Genomic DNA, 8,238 nt, shown 5'->3' with positions numbered 1-8,238 from the left:
TCTTCATAAGAAGCCTCTTGAGTACTGTTGGATGCAGCTTGCATTCCATGCAGACTCTGAGAGATCATATTGACTTGCTGAGTCAATATTTTATTCTGAGCCAATATGGCATTCAGAGTATCAACTTCAAGAACTTTCTTCTTCATAGGCGTCCCATTATTCATAGGATTCCTTTCAGAAGTGTACATGAACTGGTTATTAGCAACCATGTCAATGAGTTCTTGAGCTTCTGCAGGCGTTTTCTTTAGGTGAATGGATCCACCTGCAGAAGTGTCCAGTGACATCTTTGATAGCTCAGATAAACCATCATAGAATATATCCAGGATGGTCCATTCTGAAAGCATGTCAGAAGGACACTTTTTGGTCAATTGTTTGTATCTTTCCCAAGCTTCATAGAGGGATTCACCTTCTTTCTGTCTGAAGGTTTGAACATCAGCTCTAAGCTTGCTCAGCTTTAGAGGAGGAAAGTACTTGGCTAAGAAAGCCGTGACCAGCTTATCCCAAGAGTTCAGGCTGTCTTTGGGTTGAGAATCCAACCATAATCTAGCTCTGTCTCTTACAGCAAAAGGGAAAAGCTTGAGCCTGTAGACTTTAAGATCTACTCCATTAGTCTTAACAGTATCACATATCTGCAAGAATTCAGTTAAGAACTGAAAAGGATCTTCAGATGGAAGTCCATGAAACTTGCAGTTTTGCTGCATCAGAGAAACTAATTGAGGTTTCAGCTCAAAGTTGTTTGCTCCAATGGCAGGAATGGAGATGCTTCTTCCATGTAAATTGGAATTAGGTGCAGTAAAGTCACCAAGCATCTTCCTTACATTATTATTATTTTCGGCTGCCATCTCCTCTTCCTGTTCGAAAATTTCTGAAAGGTTATTTCTGGATTGTTGTAATTTAGCTTCTCTTAATTTTCTCTTCAGAGTCCTTTCAGGTTCTGGATCTGCTTCAACAAGAATGTTCTTATCCTTGCTCCTGCTCATATGACAAAGAAGAGGGCACAGAAAAAAAATAATAATAATAATAGAGATCCTTTATACCACAGTATAGGGATCCCTCTCCCATGCTTGTTAAGTCCTTGAACCTCTCCCATGCTTCATATAGAGTCTCACCATCTTATTGCCTGAAAGTTTGGACCTCAGCTCTCAGCCTATTAATTTGTTGAGAAGGGTAAAATCTTGCTAAAAATTTGTTCACCACGTCTTCCCAAGTTGTCAAGCTTTCCCCTGGGAAGGATTCCAGCCACTTGGCTGCTTTGTCCCTAAGTGAGAATGGAAATAGGAGTAGTCTATAGGCGTCAGGGTGAACACCATTAGACTTTAGTGTGTCACATATTCTCAGGAAGGTGGTCAAATGTTGATTGGGGTCTTCTTGAACACCTCCTCCAAAGGAGCAGTTGTTCTGAACAAGGGTGATGAGCTGTGGTTTAAGTTCAAAGTTGTTGGCATGGATTGTTGGCTTTTGGATGCTACTTCCACAATTGCCTGGGTTTGGATTGATGTAAGAGCCCAAAACTCTTCTATACTCCCCAGCATGATTTGTTCTACCTCCTCCCCCATGGTTGTGATCCTCTTCTTCATGATGGTTTTCCATGTTGTCTTCCATGTTTGTTTCAAAGAATTCCTCTTCTTCCTCAGCACCAACCACTTTCTTTCCACTTGCCTCCCTCCTTAATCTAAGGAAGGTCCTCTCAGGTTCAGAATTGAAGGAAGTTGAAGCCCCGCTTCTTCTCCCTGTCATACAACCATCAAGTGCAAGCAAGAAAAGATAGGTGCAGAAAGTATTTGTGTCAGAATTACTGTTAGTTGTGGGTGATGTAATATATCAAACAGTTAGTGGGTTATGATGACATGTCACCATGTCATGTTTTTCTATGCTTTTTCATACAAGAAATTTATGATTAGTGCTTAAATATTGCATTCTTTGGTGCTTAAATGGTATATTTCTTTGATCTTTTGATTTGATAAACTTTGTAGGAAATAAGAAGAAAAAGAAGCAAAAAGAGCACAAAATAAGCTAAAAAGAAGAAAAGAGGAATTTTGGGCACACTTTGAAGTTGGAGCACACTTTGGAGGCTTAGGCCACGCTTCTAAAAGCGTGACCCATGACCAAATCAAGGAAGAGAAGCGTGGCCCAAAGGAAGAAAAGCGTGGCTCAAAACAAAGAGCAAGAGAGGACAAAAAGCTTTAGCTAAAGTTTGCCTCAAACTTTAGCTCAAACTTTTGGGAGAAAAGCTTGAGCCAACGTTTGCCTCAAACTTTTCGGCAAACGTTGGCATCACAAAACAAACACCCTGGAGAAAAAAGCTTGCGCCAACGTTTGCCTCAATCTTTTTGGCAAACGTTGGCGCCTCACAGCCTGAAGGGGTATACTTCCAACAAGAATAACTTGAGCTATAGAGCTCCAAATAAGGTGATTCAAAAAGCAATGGAAAGTAGGAATAGAGAGCTTTCCAAACATATATAGCACTGCAGGGTGGACACTAAAATTGAGGGAGAAAACTGCCCCGCAATGAGCATAAATGAACATGGTGGCAACCTGCAGTGAGGCCAACTGACCTCTGCACCTTCGACGGAGTATAACTCGAGCTTTAGAGCTTCAAATGATGCGCTTCCAACGGCATTGGAAAGTAGGCATTCAGGGCTTTCCAACAATGTATAATAGTATGGGGTGGACAATATGTTTGAGCCTCCAGAACTGGCGTTTTCGACCACGTTTGAGGCAAACTTTACCTCAAACGCTGCACACCAAGGCCAGCGACCTTGTCCTCTTCAAATGAGCATAACTTGAGTTGTAGATGTCCAATTGAGGTGATTCCAATTGGGTTAGAAAGCTGACATTCGGAGCTTTCTAACCATATATAATAGTCTATAGTGGGCATAAAATCTGCAACGTTGACAAGCAGACAAAGTAGTACCCCAACATGCATGCAAGAAGGCCCAACGTTTGGCTAAAAGTTTGACCTCAAACTTTAGCCCAAACGTTGGTAGCAGCAAATAAGGGCAGCTGGTATAAAAAGTTTGAGTAAAAGTTTGCCTCAAACTTTTACTCAAACTTTTATGATTCATGGCCCGGTTCACAATGGGTTTCTCTCCAACTCCAAGAGCAATCAACAGAGGCTTTTGTCAACCCAATTCCATCAAGAGCAAGGGCCCAATTGACACCACTCAAAGGCACAAGAGATAGTTAGAATAGAAATTTCATTTCAATTGTAATTTGTTTTGAATTTCATTTTTATTTTGTAAAAATGCCTATAAATAGGCATCTGTTTCATTTTATTGGGGGAAGCGAGCTCCACTAGGGAGCATTAGGAATACAGAACTCTCTCTCTCTTTAGTTTTTCTTTTTGTTTTGAATCTTGGGTTGAGAATTGAAGAAATTCTGTTTCAATCTCACCTTGAGAATTCTCTCTGTTTTCTTCTTCTGCAATTTTAATTTCTCCTCTACTACAAGTTCCTTTGCTGCAAGTTTACAATCTAATTTACATTGAACTTGATTTTGATCTTTGATTCTCATTGCTTTCTGTTCTCACTGAATTCAATTTACTTTCAAGCAATTTAATTCTTCTGCAAGTGCTCTGCATTTTTACATTTCTGTTCATGATCTGATTTACTTTTCCTGCAAGTTAAATTTTCTCTAAGCTTTGATCTATTGCTCTCTTTAATTTCCAGCACCCACTCCCCTTTACATTTAATGCAATTTACATTTCTTGCAATTTAAGTTTCAGCTATTTTACTTTCTTGTTCTTTAAGTTACTGTCCAATCTACTTTCTGCACTTTAATTTTCCTTGTCATTTACTTTCTGCTGCATCAATTATCACTCAAATGTTAGCTTGACTAAACTAATCATCCACTAAAGTTGCTTGATCCATCAATCCCTGTGGGATCGACCTCACTCACGTGAGTTTTATTACTTGATGCGACCCGGTGCACTTGCCGGTGAGTTTTGTGTCGGATCGTTTTCCGCACATCATGTTCTTGGCGCCGTTGCCGGGGATTGATTTAGATCAACAATGATTAAGTGGGTGAGAAGTCTAGATCAAGCATTTTCTTTATTTTTGTTTTCTGTTTTAAATTGAAACCAAGGTGTTTGAGTTATTGCCTCACTAAGAAATTCTTTCTCTATGACATGAATTTCAAATTTCATTGATGTTTACAAAATACAAATGGAGTTCAACTCATCTTATGGTCAAACAAAATTTTATGGGATATCACCCACCATCACCAATCTCTAATGGTGGTTGGGAATATCACCAAGAAACTTCAAATTCTGGGCACTCCAATTCATGGAGCTATGCTTCAGAACCACAAGATGAGAAAGAAAATCATATGGGATATTTCCCTCCACCACAAAATGATGCAAGTCATGATTCTAATGGTGGCTGGGAAGGGAATTCTAGTGCTCCATATGATATTCATCCAAAGATATCATCACTTGACCATACTTCAACCGAAAGCCCCTTTCAAAATTCACCACCCACACAAACTTCCATGAACCACTCAAGGCTTTCAGAGCTTGAGTCCATGTTCAAAAAATATGAGGAGGAGACAATGAAAGCCTGGAAAAGGGAAGAAATCATCTGTCAGAGGACGAATGAGCACCTAGAGAACATAAGGAAAAACTTAGAACCATCAAACAATAAGGATGAAGACCAATTGATGGATGTGAAGGATAAAGTGGAAGAGCAAGATGAGGAGGCTACTGCATCAAGTGAACTTTCAATGAAGAATGAGGTGGTTAAAAATGAAACTACACTTGAGATGACAAAGGAACATGAAGAATCACAACTCTCACAAATTTCCCTGAACCAAAAACTCTCGACAATTGAATCTGTGATTGAAAAATATGAAGAAGAGATAAAGAAATGTTGGGAAGAGCAACAAACCTTCTCAATGAAAAAGCTATTAAGTCAAATGTTGGGTGTAAGGGAGGAAGTGGAAGATCAAGAAAGTGAGAAAGATAACCAAAGAATTCCAAACTCAAGTGAAGCAGAGAAGTACATGAAGGAAGAATCCACAGAACCACCATTGCAAGAGACTCTTGATGAAGACAAAACTCCAATAATCACACAGCAACCAAGTCGTAAATTCAAGTAAGTGAAGGCAATTAACAAAAGCACCAAGAAGAGGATTGTGACCAAGCTACAAAAGACAATATTCATGAAGAAAAGAAGGTCAACTCCAAGCAATCCTATTCCTTATCCAGCAAGCAAGATCAATCAAGCCAATTGCAAAAGAAAGCTTGCTGAGGAGAGACCAAGACAGGGGGTAATAGCTGAATCTTCTCCTCCTTTGAAGTCATTTCTCTTAACAAATTGGAAGAAGAGGAAGAAAGTAAAGAACAGGTAGACAGTAGGTACATTTCTTTTCCTTGCTTTGTTTAAATTTCAATAAATTGGCATATGGTTACATTCTAAGTTTGGTGTTGCCCTGCAACAAACTGTTTTCCATCTTCATGGATGATTGCATCAATTTTACATGAAAGTGACACATCAAGATTCTAAGTTTGGTGTGCCACCTATTTTTCTATGCAAATCAATCCAGCAACATCACTTGTCTGCATAATCATATTGCCTTTTACAGTGTTATTTTTCTTCTTAGTTGGATAATTTTTGTTTTCTCTTTGTTTCATTTATTTACTTGTTTTTAATGCTTTCCTTCATTAACTGTTTCTGTTAATACATCACCAAGACATCCTTATTCATAACAGACTCTTCATTTGGTGATTGTATTTAACATATAACAGTTTCTTTTGTTTAGTTTTAGTTCAAATAAATTGACATGTGGTTGCATTCTAAGTTTGGTGTTGCTATGCAACAAAATTTGGTTCTAATCCTTACAAGATACTTGCATTAATTCTAAGTGAAAGTGTCACACTAAGTTTGGTGTGCCACTTATTCTTTATGCAATGTATTGTGCACACCTTCTTATATATGCAATAATAATGCCTCTGTCTCTTGTGCCTTGATTGTTATCTTTAATTTTGCTTGTTTGAAACACATGTATTGCTAACATTTCATTGTGTAAGACATTCATGATCCATCTTAGCCCCATAGCCATTATTCTAATCGTTGCTTGAGGATGAGCAAGCATTCTGAGTTGGCAAGGGAAAGAGGAAGAATAGAGGAAAAAAGGACAACAATGACGAAAGATTAACTACAAGGTTGAAGAGTTCCTTTTCCTCTCATTTATTTCCAGCACTTAAATTGCATGATTGTCTTCATCCTTTCTGTTTACATGTGTGTATGAATAAAGCATAACTTGAATCTTGATTTGCAACATGGTGCTGTGTCATTATGATTACCAACTTGAGTTTTGTGAATTCAAAAGCAACAAAGTATCATGATCATAAACAAACAAGGCATTAAAGAAGATTTTAGCATGTGCATAAAAGTATTGGAAAGCTAGTATGTTTGATTGTTGCTTAATTGCATTGGATTTTATTTAATTGAAGTTTTCATATAGGACATCTTGTGAAATCTTTTGAAAATCATGAAAACCTTGAAAGAAAAAGCAAAAAAGAGCAAGAAAAGAAAAAGGGAAAGAATGAGAAAGCTGAAGGCTCTGAGTACCAATGGCAATTTAATTGTTAAGTGCTTGTGGTGTTTATGTATCAAGCCAAATGCTTGAAAACAAAACACTTAGAAGTCAAGGTTAGGCTCAAAGTGCAAAAGCACTCCCTCAAAGCTCAAGGCTCTGAGCATCAATGATTAGAGAGTCAAGAAAAGAAAAGAAAAAAATGAGCTTAATGAAGTCCTCTAATCAAATGCTTGTGGTGCTTATGTATCAAGTGGTAATACTTGAAAACAAAGCATTTAGAAGTCGTAGCTTTGTTATCAACTCATGGGGCAAAAGCACCCAAAAGGAGAAGCTAAATAAGAAAATCAAAAGCTTGTTTCAAGGAAGAAATATAAGAGAAAGATTTCATAAATTGAGCTAGATGGAAGCATCAATCATTTACATTTCTTTTGTGATTATAGCATGCTTAGAAAACTAGCTTACCATGAACATTGAGTTGCTACTCTTCTTGCCTTGGATTGTCAATCTTTATTGCATGATTCTTTTCTTGCTTGGGGACAAGCAAGGTTTAAGTTTGGTGTTGTGATGACATGTCACCATGTCATATTTTTCTATGCTTTTTCATACAAGAAATTTATGATTAGTGCTTAAATATTGCATTCTTTGGTGCTTAAATGGTATATTTCTTTGATCTTTTGATTTGATAAACTTTGTAGGAAATAAGAAGAAAAAGAAGCAAAAAGAGCACAAAATAAGCTAAAAAGAAGAAAAGAGGAATTTTGGGCACACTTTGAAGTTGGAGCACACTTTGGAGGCTTAGGCCACGTTTCTAAAAGCGTGACCGATGACCAAATCAAGGAAGAGAAGCGTGGCCCAAAGGAAGAAAAGCGTGGCTCAAAACAAAGAGCAAGAGAGGACAAAAAGCTTGAGCTAAAGTTTGCCTCAAACTTTAGCTCAAACTTTTGGGAGAAAAGCTTGAGCCAACGTTTGCCTCAAACTTTTTGGCAAACGTTGGCATCACAAAACAAACACCCTGGAGGAAAAAGCTTGCGCCAACATTTGCCTCAATCTTTTTGGCAAACGTTGGCGCCTCACAGCCTGAAGGGGTATACTTCCAACAAGAATAACTTGAGCTACAGAGCTCCAAATGAGGTGATTCAAAAAGCAATGGAAAGTAGGAATCGAGAATTTTCCAAACATATATGGCACTGCATGGTGGACACTAAAATTGAGGGAGAAAACTGCCCCACAATGAGCATAAATGAACATGGTGGCAACCTGCAGTGAGGCCAACTGACCTCTGCACCTTCGACGGAGTATAACTCGAGCTTTAGAGCTCCAAATGATGCGCTTCCAACGGCATTGGAAAGTAGACATTCAGGGCTTTCCAAAAATGTATAATAGTATGGGGTGGATAATATGTTTGAGCCTCCAGAACTGGCATTTTCGACCACGTTTGAGGCAAACTTTACCTCAAACGCTGCACACCAAGGCCAGCGACCTTGTCCTCTTCAAATGAGCATAACTTGAGTTGTAGATGTCCAATTGAGGTGATTCCAATTGGGTTAGAAAGCTGACATTCAGCGCTTTCTAACCATATATAATAGTCTATAGTGGGCATAAAATCTGCAACGTTGACAAGCAGATAAAGTAGTACCCCAACATGCATGCAAGAAGGCCCAACGTTTGGCTAAAAGTTTGACCTCAAACTTTAGCCCAAAC

The 8,238-nt window shown here is 38.4% G+C and overlaps 1 non-coding gene across 1 annotated transcript; it reads left to right on the top strand.

Moving 5' to 3' along the window:
• Nucleotides 1-338: 338 nt before the first annotated feature.
• On the top strand, nucleotides 339-446 carry LOC148545324 (small nucleolar RNA R71). Its single transcript, XR_015900558.1, has one exon. It is a non-coding gene; the product is annotated as a small nucleolar RNA R71 (small nucleolar RNA).
• Nucleotides 447-8,238: the final 7,792 nt, after the last annotated feature.

The sequence above is a fragment of the Arachis ipaensis genome, chromosome B9 (genome assembly GCF_059453495.1).
Source record: "Arachis ipaensis isolate K30076 ecotype BB chromosome B9, ASM5945349v1, whole genome shotgun sequence".
Lineage (NCBI taxonomy): Eukaryota > Viridiplantae > Streptophyta > Magnoliopsida > Fabales > Fabaceae > Arachis > Arachis ipaensis.
Note: the sequence above shows the minus strand (reverse complement) of the source record. Positions and strands in the feature narration are given on the sequence as shown.